This window comes from Bufo bufo, chromosome 5 (assembly GCF_905171765.1).
Source record: "Bufo bufo chromosome 5, aBufBuf1.1, whole genome shotgun sequence".
Taxonomy (NCBI): domain Eukaryota; kingdom Metazoa; phylum Chordata; class Amphibia; order Anura; family Bufonidae; genus Bufo; species Bufo bufo.
This window is the reverse complement of record NC_053393.1, coordinates 39,488,178-39,500,718: the sequence shown is the minus strand read 5'-3', so window position 1 is coordinate 39,500,718 and position 12,541 is coordinate 39,488,178. Positions and strand designations below refer to the sequence as shown.

The window sequence follows — 12,541 nt, the reverse complement described above, 5'->3', positions numbered from 1 at the left end:
AGATCCCTCCATCCTTCCTATAGAGATCCATCCCTGCTTGCTTCTTTACTTTGGATATCGATCTTTCCTTCTATCATTGGATATCCCTCAATCCTTCCTATAGCGATCAATCCCACCACTATGTTCCTTGGCCCATCATACTGTGTATGCCTGACATACTAAGCCGAACTATTGGAGGGGCAAAAGTCCTGGGTCCGGCACCACCTTGTGACATCGATGACACTTTCTGGCACTGGTATTTTGGTACTGTATAATGATTGTCAGTAGTAGATGGTGGTACTACTTGGGCTCTGTATGGAGATATTATATATTATATAGGCAAAATTTGACAATAACGTTTCAGCACTGTATGATTATATTACTTGGGACACATATTTCAATATTTTTTTGACCCTGGTATTTTTTAGCATGCTAGGGTGTCATTATTTGGACACCGTATACTGGTATTGTTTGGCACAGTCTGGTGCTATTATTTTAAAGAGAACCTGTCACCAAAAAATTCAGTGCACTCTGAAAGCACCATGTTATAGAACAGGAGAAGCTGAGCAGATTGATATATATTTTTGTGGGAAAAGAGTCAGTAAAACTTGTGATTTTTACATTTACGTCTGTAGCCCTGTGAAGTGTAAATGTAAAATTTACAACTGTATCATAGTCTTGGGGACGGTGATACAGCTGAATTCAGGAGAGCAAAGGCCAAGTGCATAAATTATTATGACGAGCATTAGATCATTAAGTATCCAGCTGGCGGCCAAGAGGAGGGCTCAAGTGGGCATCGGCCCACCGGGAAATTTCCCTATAAGGTCCATGGCCAATCTGTCCCTGGGTGGCATTATTTTGGCACAGTTTGGGCACTTGATCATGCAAATGTATGGACGCTGTAAAGTGAAGTAAAGTTTTTTTTTGCATTGAATAGTTGTATTATTGGCACTATAAAGTATTTTTATGGCTCATTTTAGCATCCGTACTCCTATTTTTAATCTTTCAAACACAAGATTTTTCTGATTCATTTCCGATAGATCCCCCCCCCCCCCTCCAAGGCCGCAGCAGTGCAATAGTTAATTCTATATTACATCATAGTTCTCTAAATGGAAACACAATTTATTTTCTTCAAACCAAAATTCTGCAGCAAAAAAAATGTAAAAAAAATTTTGGCTCGCGAGAAAGGGACATTTAAGTCTTTTGCAGTCTTTAATTTGGGGGTAAAGCAGCTCCTCCCGACTTGGAGCGACACGTTGTGAAACCGGTTACTGAGCCCATTTTGGACGGCTTTTTTTTTTCCAGGAAAGCTCCGCAGCTACTTCCCCGAACATCATCCAGCTCTGTTCAGAATGTTTGGCACGCCAGGCTCCAGCTGAAGCTCAGACTCGGCTCGGGGGTCAATCCAGTTTATAGCAGCCGACTGCGCGTTGCTGGGATTCAAGATGCAAAACCTCCAGGTCTGCAACCAAAGTCAAAGGAACATTGTACCGGCCCGCGAAGAATCTGCAAACGCGAGCGGCTTCTTGAGATGATCGTTTTTTTTTGTTTTTTTTATAGTGTTAAAAAAAAAAATTCTAAAATTTCTCCACCCTTTTTTGGCCTTTTTCAAAACCATATGGCCTTTGTTCCCGGAGCAATGCCAAAAAGAAGAAGCCGTGGAGACGTGTCATCAATACATTCCTCCCATGCTTATGAAACGTGGGGGAAGGGGTGACTACGGGTCATGGCCGGGCCAGATTAAAGGGGTTTTTCCAAGCATTTAATACCGAGGGGTCCTATTCTTTGTCTGTATCAGTATGGGATCGGTGGGGATCTGACTCCCGGCACCCCCACCGATCAGCTGGTTGAAACAAACACAGCGCCACACATTATATAGTGGTTGTGCTTGGTATTGCAGCTCAGCCCCACTCAGGTCATGTGACTGAAGAACGTGACGTCACTGGCCTAGGAAGAGGTTGTGGCACTTACCGTAGTTCCGTGGTCTCTTCAAGCAGCTGATCGGTGGGGGTGTCAGGAGTCGGACCCCCCACCGATCTGATATTGAGGATAGATTGAATAAATTGGGGATATATTGATGGAGACCCCCAATCTCGCCCTAAGAACCGGACCTTATCTGACCCCCCATCACAGACCTGTGTGTGGCCCTCTCTCCGGAAGTCAGTGGGAGTCATAGAGAGGCTCAAGCCAGTGTCTCCCTCTACAGAGAGAGCCGCATCCACGTGTCTCTTCTGGGACAAGAGCGCTACTCTTATCCATGGGCTGCACCTGGTATTGCAGCTCAGCCCCATTCAAGTGAGGTATCAACCATGTAAGATGTCCTGATGCTGTTCATAGGCTTAAAGGGGATTAGAATAAAAGGATCTAGTCTTTTATTTCACAGAAATAGCGCCACTAATGCACCAAAGTCTGTACTTGTTATTCAATGGAATGCTGCAATACCAGACAAGGCCATGAACTGGAGTGGCGCTATTTATGCTGTCCCTTTATATAGGACATATAGAAATGTATCACTAGGGGTGAATTTGTTTTCATAAGCCAGAGCTCCCACAAGGCAGACCCCTACATAAACAGATATTGATGGAAAATCCCTTTAAATCCCTTTAGGTTTTTTTTTTATTCTGCGAAATGCACTTGCTTTTTACCCTAAAAAGGTGACATTTCAGAGATTTATGGCCGACACTTTTACATAGCCTGTGATATTCATAGATGCGGTAGCGTCCTGCAATCCGGCTGCAGGACCCTACCCCCTGGCGCGCTTGCGCAGCGATACGGGAGAGGTATTTAATCATGTTTTTTTTTTTAACAACTGGAAGCTTAAAATAGTGCCGGGCTGTAAAAGCCTTCTTAACAGTTCCAAAGGGAACACACAGAGATACTGGAACAATACCGCCGGCAGGGTCTGATGGTAAAACCCTTTGTTCTCGCCCATCCTAATTCCTGGCAGTAACTGGCACTGGAAGCTTCACATGTTGTAATGGGCGACTCTGCAATTTTAGCAAAGGTTAAAGGGAGCACCTTGTGTGTTTCCTCTGAAAACAATGCCGCATACGTGACAATAATACTTGTCTAAACAGTTCCAGATCCCTCTCAGACCCCGTAATGAAGATGTCCGTAATATTATTCAATTATTACATTCATTATTATTACATTCCTACAAATTTTTTATTTCTTTTTTGGAGTGCCTCCCCACCTTACTATTTAAGAATTCATAAAAATGGCAAAATATTTCAGGCCATGGAAAGATATGGTGCTTCTTGTTGTCTGCTTGTTAGCTTTGCTGTATAGACTTTGACAGAGTAAGCAAAGTCATCTCATCTTTAGAGGGAATGAGATTTAATAACAAATAGTGGCTTTACTGTACTTACGGTTTCTGCCTGTTAGCTTTGCTGTGTAAACTGGGACAGGGTAATGAGAGTCATCTCATCATTAGAGAGAATGGGATTTAATAACAAATGGTGGCTTTATTGCACTTCCTGTTTCTGCTTGTTAGCTTTGCTGTATAGACTGGGACAGGGTAATGAGTCATCTCATCATTAGAGAGAATGGGATTTAATAACAAACGGTGGCTTTATTGCACTTCCTGTTTCTGCTTGTAAGCTTTGCTGTATAGGCTGGGACAGAGTAATGAGAGTCATCTCATCATTAGAGAGAATGGGATTTAATAACAAATGGTGGCTTTATTGCACTACCTGTTTCTGCTTGTTAGCTTTGCTGTATAGACTGGGACAGGGTAAGCAGAGTCATCTCATCATTAGAGGGAATGGGATTTAATAACAAATGGTGGCTTTAGAGTGCTTCATGTTTTTTGCTTGTTAGCGTTGCTATATAGACTTAGACAGAGTAAGCAGAGATACCTCATTATTAGAGGGAATGGTATTTAATAACAAATGGTGGCTTTAGAGTACTTCATGTTTTTTGCTTGTTAGCGTTGCTATATAGGCTTAGACAGAGTAAGCAGAGACACCTCATTATTAGAGGGAATGGTATTTAATAACAAATGGTGGCTTTATTGTACTACTGGAAAACTAGGTAGTAAGACTAAGACTATACACTAAACACATTTAGTTCTATGTATGCAGCTCCCCTGGTCTCCATTTCTTCCTACAGGCATAAACTCCCATTCATTTTAGCTGCCATATAATAGGCATACCCTGCCACACTGTGTAACTAGCAGTCATTCGACTTCTTATGTCTTTTTTTTTTTTTCTTTAGCTTTGAATCATTTTCATGTAGAATTCTAGGACAGGTTCTAAATTTCTTCCTGTGAATGTTCCCTTTAAATGCTATTGACTACATATAGAATATATACTAATGCAGATATTTGCATTGAGGCCGCTGACCTGTTCACCCTGATGTTTGTTCTTTTAGATAAAGCACAGAATGCTTTGAAGCCTGGGACACATATGGCATGCAGGCCGAGAAACCAGACTTGATTGGCTTGCAGAGATGCTGAGTGTAATATTTGGATACTTATGATCCTGTACAAGTAAGTGGCTTCAAATTATTAGATTCACATTTTTGGGATATAGAGTTGATTTAATGAAGATCTGTCCGCTCTCCTGACTTGTCTGTTTTAGTAAATACGTACCTGTCTTCTTCAAGAAATAATTCTGGAGTATTATATTTTTTTTTAAATATTGCTGTGTTGTGCCATCCCTCTGTTATTCCTACTGGAAATGTATTTATGACTTGCCAATGGGAGCAACCAGTTGGGTGTGTGTTCATATATACGCCAGCACTGTCCAATCAGTGCTGCCAGTGCCAGACCGTGTGGGGATACACCGCTTTGACAAGCGGAATGGAAAATATTATAAACAAATATTTAAGAGGAATAACAGAGGAACGGCCCAACACCGAGTTATACGGAAAAAAAAGGCTCCAGAATTGTTTTACAAAGGGAAATGCAAGTATGTACTAAAACAGAGGTAACAGGTCCTCTTTAAAGGAATTGTCCACTTTGGTAACCATTTTTCTTAAAGGCAAGGTCCCTTGGGTGACTAAACATGAGAGTCCTGCTTCTGGGGCCCCTACTGTACATGGCTCTGTTAGGAAGCAATGACCTCTTTTCTAATGTAGGGTGCCTCTCTGCCTTTACTTTGGATAACTCGTCTCAACTATTCAGGCTCAGGGCAATAAAGCTGCACCACACCATGCCACGGATTCCCTTTGCAGTTATATCCCAGATTGCAGCACTATTGGTTCCTATGGTGCAGGAGGAGAAGTCAGCTACGTCCTGTCACATGGATTTCTCATGAGCTGCACTTCCCAACATAACGTTCAGACATGTAGGTTAGAGAGATTTTCTGGGTCTCAGGATAGGTGGGGTCTGACTCCCGATACCTCCAGCAGTTCTCTGTTTGAAGGAGCACTGAGGCTTCTTCATGCTACACCAAGTACAGCGCCGTACATTGTATAGTGGCCGTGCTTGGTACTGCAGCTCAGTGGCATTCACCTGAATGGGACTGGATGGATGGGACTTCACAGACTGAGCACCATGGTCCCTTATAATAGATCATCAGCGGGGATGTTGGGAGTCAGAGCCCCACCGATTAGATATTAATGACCCAGAATGACTTCCCAAGCATAGGTTCTCAATATTTTAGAGGGCCTGTCACCTCTCCTGACCTTCCATGTCTAAATAGCCTCATGCATTCCCCATGTAATAACAATTCTGGAGCATCTATTCCTATGGCTCTGTGTTGTGCCATCCCTTAATTATTCCTTCTAGAAGTTATTAAATAATTGCTATTAGCCTTCAGTAAGGGTACAGAGGGGTGTGGTAACCAGTTGGGGGTGTGTACATGTAATGGCAGCACTGATTGGATAGAGTGAGACTGTGCAGGGACACACCCCCAACTGGTTACCTCCCCTCTGTACCCTTACTGCAGACTGCTAGCAATTCCTTCATAACTTCTAGCAGAAATAATAAAGTAACAGCACAACATACAGACATAAGAATAGATGCTCCAGGATCGCAGATAGATAGATATGATAGATAGATAGATAGATAGATAGATGTGTGATAGATAGATAGATAGATAGATAGATAATAGATAGATAGATAATAGATAGATAGATAGATAGATAGATAGATAGATAGATAGATAATAGATAGATATGAGATAGATAGATAGATAGATAATAGATAGATAGATAATAGATAGATAGATAGATAGATAGATGATAGATAGATAGATAGATAGATATGAGATAGATAGATAGATAGATAGATAGATAGATATGAGACAGATAGATATGAGATAGATAGATAGATATGAGATAGATAGATAGATAGATATGAGATAGATAGATAGATAGATAGATATGAGATAGATAGATAGATAGATAGATAGATAGATAGATAGATAGATAGATAGATATGAGGTAGAGGACTGTGTAGGTGACTGAGTGACAGAAAAGCAGAAGACGGGACATGAAGCAGAGGAGATAGGTATTTGCCTCAAGGATTGCTGTGACTGGATGTGTACAGAAGAAGGCTGGAGACTGAGGAGTTACACAGGAGCCATGAACGTCTCAGATTCTTTGGTAGTTGTCCTGAGGATATTGGGTGTTACTCGGGGGTGTAGCTCTGTGGGGTGCAGAGCCGGCCTCTGAGGACCGCACCAGTATTATAAATAGCACATGGTAGGTGGGGCCTGTGACAGATTCTTCATGGCTTTACTTAGGAATATGTCGATTGAATCAGCGCTTCCAGTAAATTTGAATTAGGTTTTCCAGTGAGTCTGTCTCATTGTCTCCTCCACCTCATCCACCGGTGACTTACCGATGACTGCATTGTCCTGATGTAATGATGAACGGCGCCAGGAATATCACTAATGCCCTTCTGCAGCCACGGGAAAGCTTTTTCTAATTAGATTTACCTAATGTTGTTCTTACTGTCGCCTGACTCACGGCTGCAGCAGGAAAGGATTTATAAGCCGGGTCAGCACTGGGTCCTAAGTAATTGGCTGGGTGAGGTGATGGGAGGACTTGCTGGTGGGCGTCCTGTATATCAAGGGTGGAACTTAAAGGGGTTTTCCAGGATTTAAAAAAAGGAAAATACTTAAATATTATTTTATAATAAATATTTTCACAAATACCTTTCATTACTTAGAATGGCTTGTTTTGTCTGGGGAGCAATCATTAGGAGAAACAAAATGGCCACCGTCCTATCAGGACACACAAAACCTGTCCTAATCACACAGAAGGACAAGCTACTTCACCACAATGAGCCATAGAGCTGCCTCATCCTCCTCTCTGCTCTGCTTGTCAGGAATCATGATCCTGAATACAGATGAATCGTTGGGAATGGAGAAGATGAGGAGACATGAGAGGAGGGTGAGGTGAGGCTAATGAGCAGCAGCTCTTGTATGCAGTCTCCATTACAACTGTCCGTCCTCTCTGTACTTCATGTCTCCTCATGAACTAAATTCCCCCTAGATTCAGTTAAAGTTCTTATCATCTGTAATCAGGATCATAATCCCTGACAAGTAGAGAGGAGGAGGAGGCAGCTCTTTACCTCACTGTTGTAAAGTAACTTGTCCTCATGTGTGATCAGGACAGGTTTTGTGTGAACTAACAGGATGGCAGCCGTTTTGTTTCCCCTGATTGCTCCCTAGACAAAACGAGCCATTATAAATAATGAAAGGTATTTGAGAATATATTTATAGTAAAGTAATATTTAAGTATTTTCATTTTCTTAATTCCCGGAGAACCCCTTTAATGCTTCTGGACACTTGTGGGCATCTATCTATTATGTGCCATTTACAATATTGGTGTCTTCTTATGTGGCCTTCGGGACCCCTATGACACCAGGGCTGGGTGTGACTGCTGCCTACAGCATGGGGCGGCTACCTCCAGCATGCATGCTCCATTCACTTTTATGGGAGAACATTTAAAGTGTGCATGCTGGGAGTTGTAGTTTCATAGCAGCTAGTATGCCAGAGGTTGCTGACTGCTCAGTGTAATAAGGGTGGATTAAAAGTCCATTGCGACACTATAGAACCACTATAGAAGTTTTATACGACTTTTATATTTATATATTATTTTTCTATTACTTTTATATTTATTATATATTTATTTTTCTATTAACATAGTACATAAGTAACATAGTAACATAGTACATAAGGCCGAAAAAAGACATCTGCCCATCCAGTGCGGCCTGTTATCCTGCAAGTTGATCCAGAGGAAGGCAAAAAAAAAACCTGTGAGGTAGAAGCCAATTTTCCTCACTTTAGGGGAATAAAAAATTCCTTCCCGACTCCAATCAGGCAATCATAATAACTCCCTGGATCAACGACCCCTCTCTAGTAGCTATATCCTGTAATATTATTACTTTTATATTTATTATATATTTATTTTTCTATTACTTTTATATTTGTTATATATTTATTATTTACTATTTTATATTACCTTTTCATTTATTTATTGTACAGTATATTTATTATTATTTTTTATCATGCTGTGCTGTTCTGTACTTCTATTATTCCTCCTGCATATTTATAAATAAATTGACAACTGGGCCTTACCATTCCCCTGGTCAATGGGTTGTGTCCCTAGACAGTCAGCACAGATTAGATAAGGTCAGAAGGAGCAGGGACACACTCCCAGTTGGTGACACCCAGTTGTCAATTTATTCATAAATTTCCAGGAATGACAAAGGAACAAGCAAATGCAGAGTTATAAGAGAAGATGCTCCAGAATTGTTATTTCACAAGGAATACAAATATTTTGTCAGGAGAGGGGACCGGTCTTTAACCTTTTACTATTTTGATCGGTTATCGTCAGTGTAGATCTCCAGTGCCCCCGATATCATTATAGGAAGCCTCCTTTTTTTTTCTCATTCATTCTTTTTCATGAAGGAATCTAATCACTACAAGAGTTTGTAAATCTCCGGATCGATGGTGATGGTGGCTCATTAGTCGGTTGGTCCCACCGGTTTATTTTACTTACTGGTTACATTGAGTTCGAGGTAATGGCGGAGGCCGTCTAATGAATAATCCGTCTGGATCCATGGCCCTGGGTCAGGCTTTAGTTCTCTTCCAGTTCAGTGGTCTGTCCGCTACATCTGAGGCTCCGCTTCATGTTTAGTCTGACGGGGAATTTGTTTTGCCAGAAGGGACTTTGATATCACATTCGTTGAACTGTATCCTTACAGTTATTAAATAAAGGAGGACGATATCATTTCTTTTCTATCTTTTAGCCCCCCCCCCCATGATATAAGCCGAATGATCAATTATCCAGCAGCTGCCTAACCTGAATCACACTACAACGTTCCTTGAGCTTTCACCTTATTGTTAAGAAAGGGTTAAGCAGCCAACGCGCTTCAGGCACCGCTTATCTCTAGATAAAGAAGGTATATAGACTGATAAAATCCAACCTCATGGAACATTTGGACTATCTCCCTAGATGTGAAATCGCTTAGGACCCCCGCCCCCCCCCCCCAATCATGGTCTCTTTTATAGTATAATTGGTTCTAGTTGATGAGTTTCCAATAATACCATAATATTTAACCAATTGCCCAGTATATAATTGTACGAGGGTAGAGAAATAAGGCTGCTTTCTACCAGAATCTACACCACCTTTACCTATAGGTTACTTCTGGTATTGCAGCTTAGCCCCATTCGGATGCAATACCAAACACAGCCATGTTTTTTTACTCAACCTCTTTACTAGAGCTAGATTTTTTTGTATAAACATATAGGGCATTATTCTGGCTACTTTCAGCCACCACTAGGGGGAGCTAATGAGCTTACTGCACCTAGTTATACATTGAACTAAATAATAACACAGTATGCAGTAAGCTCCTAAGCTCCCCCTAGTGGTGGCTGCAGGTAGCCAGAATCATATCCTCTAATTCGATATCTTTGAAGAGGGTTTGGAGCTCTGTAACAGAAAAAAAAGGAGCTCCGACCGCCATAAAGACCTATGAAGAAATGATTCACTGCAGAATGTCGTATCTAAAACGGACCTGGTGTTAAATGGCGAACGTTCACATTACGGCAATTTGTGTCTCCATGAATTAGTCGCTGTGTGTTCTACAATTAGAGTCCATGTAATAACCACCAATTATCATTTTTTTTGGAAATCCTCAGGGTAACGACCAATTACCCGGTGTCTCCTTGGCCAGAGCACACGCTGGTTTTCCAGTAGAATCATCTGAATGTTTTTCTTGGGTGGAATCCAGTAAATAAATATGAAATGAACGTCAAGAATTTGAAACCGGAGACAGCGTCCCCTGAGGTTTTTTCCCCCGGCGTGTCATGCTGTCTCCATGTGACTGATACACATCTGATTCTGTGTGTGGTGACTGGAGAACGTTCCTGATCGGGGAAAATTGTCCCAAGGGCCCGAGGGGGTGCTTGTATTTATTGAATTACATTTCTATACATAGAGCGGACGTAGTAATGAGGGAGATGCGGATGACTCACTAATTGTAGATGGCAATTCCTGCTGGAACGTATGGACCATTCTCCTGCTGCTTTAGAAATCTGATTATCACTGCTGGTTTCAAGCTTTACAGCCGGTATATTTCATTGGTATCTGTAATATACTCTCTCTTTTGTGCTCCAGTATTGTGGATTTTGTTCCTGCACTGGCAGAGATGCCAGGTGGCGAATGCGCAGAGCGTAGAGCCGTCTGACTAATCAACCAGTAAAGGTGGCCATGCACTTCAGATAAATATCCACTGAAGCTGCCAACCATCTAATGTGTAAAGCGGTGTCCAGACCTAATCCTTTCCCACCTGGAAGATGACTGGGAAATGAAGGATTAGGCAGTTGGACTTCAATATGACTGAGGTGCCTGGCAATGGCTTATTCTCCCCTCCCAGTAGAGAACTGGTGGTCCATGTCCACTGGTATCTGGCCTCTCCTTGTAGGCCACAGCTGCCAGAGTACTCACCCCTCCTGCTGCACTGCATTCCATGCTTCTTGGATTTCTGACTTCTTCCTCCTGCTCTGGCTGGTGTACATTCCTACAGAATGCACATGCTATTCTGTCCCTTAAATGGCCAGCACACACAGGCTAATCTCTCTCCAGCCTATGGCATCTTTCCTTATAGGAAGGTTCCTGGGCAGTAGGTTCCTAGCTTATCTAGTTCCTACAATGGTGTTCTTATTGTGTGTTCTGACTTCTACTTGTAGAACTTATTTGACCCAGTGCTGCCTGTTCTGACCTATTGCTGACTACTGTATTGACCTAGTTCCACTGTAATGTATGAACTCTGCCTGTCTTCACCTCTGCATGCCCTCTGAACACACTTCTTCCTTTCCACTTGGTGCCAGTCACCAGTATCTGTTGATCCTCCATGGACACCAGCCTCTAATCATAGACTAGATCTAGGTGTCATGGACTGGTGGTCCCTGCAGCACAGTCCAGATCCCTATATGGAGGTGAGAGGGTGAATATCAGGGGACCACCTTGACAGCGTCCTTAGAAGAAGCCCAAAGTCCAATCTGTTCATTGCCACAGTAGTACCTGTTCCGTTACAGTTTGTTACCCAACCCTTGGGTTGACTGACCATTTTTCTACACTACTCCCCATGATACCCAACATTTCTACTAGATTTCCACCACCAAAAACCTTAGATTGTCTGGATTACCCTTACGTGGTACCATGTATCTATATATTTTGGAGTCTTGTTGCTGAGCTTCTTGGCCACACTTTTATGACTCCATCTTTCCTTGATATCCTTCCCAGTAGATGCATAGGCTTTTTTGCCTTGGTTGTTGACTAGCACAATTGTACCACATCTACTACCATTTGGTCTAATTTCATTCATGCTGAACATTATCCATGGAATTTCTACTTGGACCAGGCACCTAAAGGTGGCCATACAGATGGTGATGGTGATTAGTCTTATACTTGAGTCCATGGCATCTCACTTAAACCATACATGCACATTTTGGATGGCCCAATAGTATAGTTGGTCATCAGACAGATGGGTCCAGGCACAGATATTTCAGGTAAGGATAAACTAGTCTACCCTCTTCAATACTTGACTCTTGTCTTCAAAGTAATAAGGCAAAAGGACAAATAAGTGGTTGGAACCATAGTCTTGCGCCATGGGTGCTTCAACCACGATGGTAACCTCCACTTTAGTGTTCCCCAACCTGTGACTCTCCAGTTGTTGTAAAACTTCAAATTTCATCATGACTTGACAGCTATCGGGGCATGATGAGAGTTGTAGTTTTGCAAAAACTAGAAAGCCACAGATTGGACTGCTCTATATGGAGTGGACTGTGTATGTTCTTGAGTTTTTGTTGGTTCCTCCAGGTTCCTCACAATCTTAAGAAAAAAAAAATCATTCTGGTCAGTTCATTAGCTTCCTAGAAACTGACCCTCGTGTCTATGGAAGTTGGACCAAGGGTCCCAATGAGATTAATCAGTAATACATGACCTAATATTAAAGCCATAAAGACGGGAAAGAATTGAGCATACTTGCCAACATTCTGTTGGTAAATTCGGCCTAGGCATGCTGCAAACCCATCCAGGAATGCCCCCTAATGGTTGAAATTTACCTAAGCCCTATCAATTTTGAGGCAAGGACAAGTCAAAT

The 12,541-nt window shown here is 42.0% G+C and overlaps 1 long non-coding RNA gene across 2 annotated transcripts in view; it reads left to right on the top strand.

The window, feature by feature from the left end:
* The window catches only part of LOC121001330, a 131,094-nt gene that overhangs the window by 33,886 nt on the left and 84,667 nt on the right, over positions 1 to 12,541 (top strand). For both annotated transcript variants that reach the window (XR_005779032.1, XR_005779031.1), the window contains exon 2: positions 4,351 to 4,468. This is a non-coding gene — a long non-coding RNA (uncharacterized LOC121001330). The remainder of the gene's footprint in view (positions 1 to 4,350; positions 4,469 to 12,541) is intronic.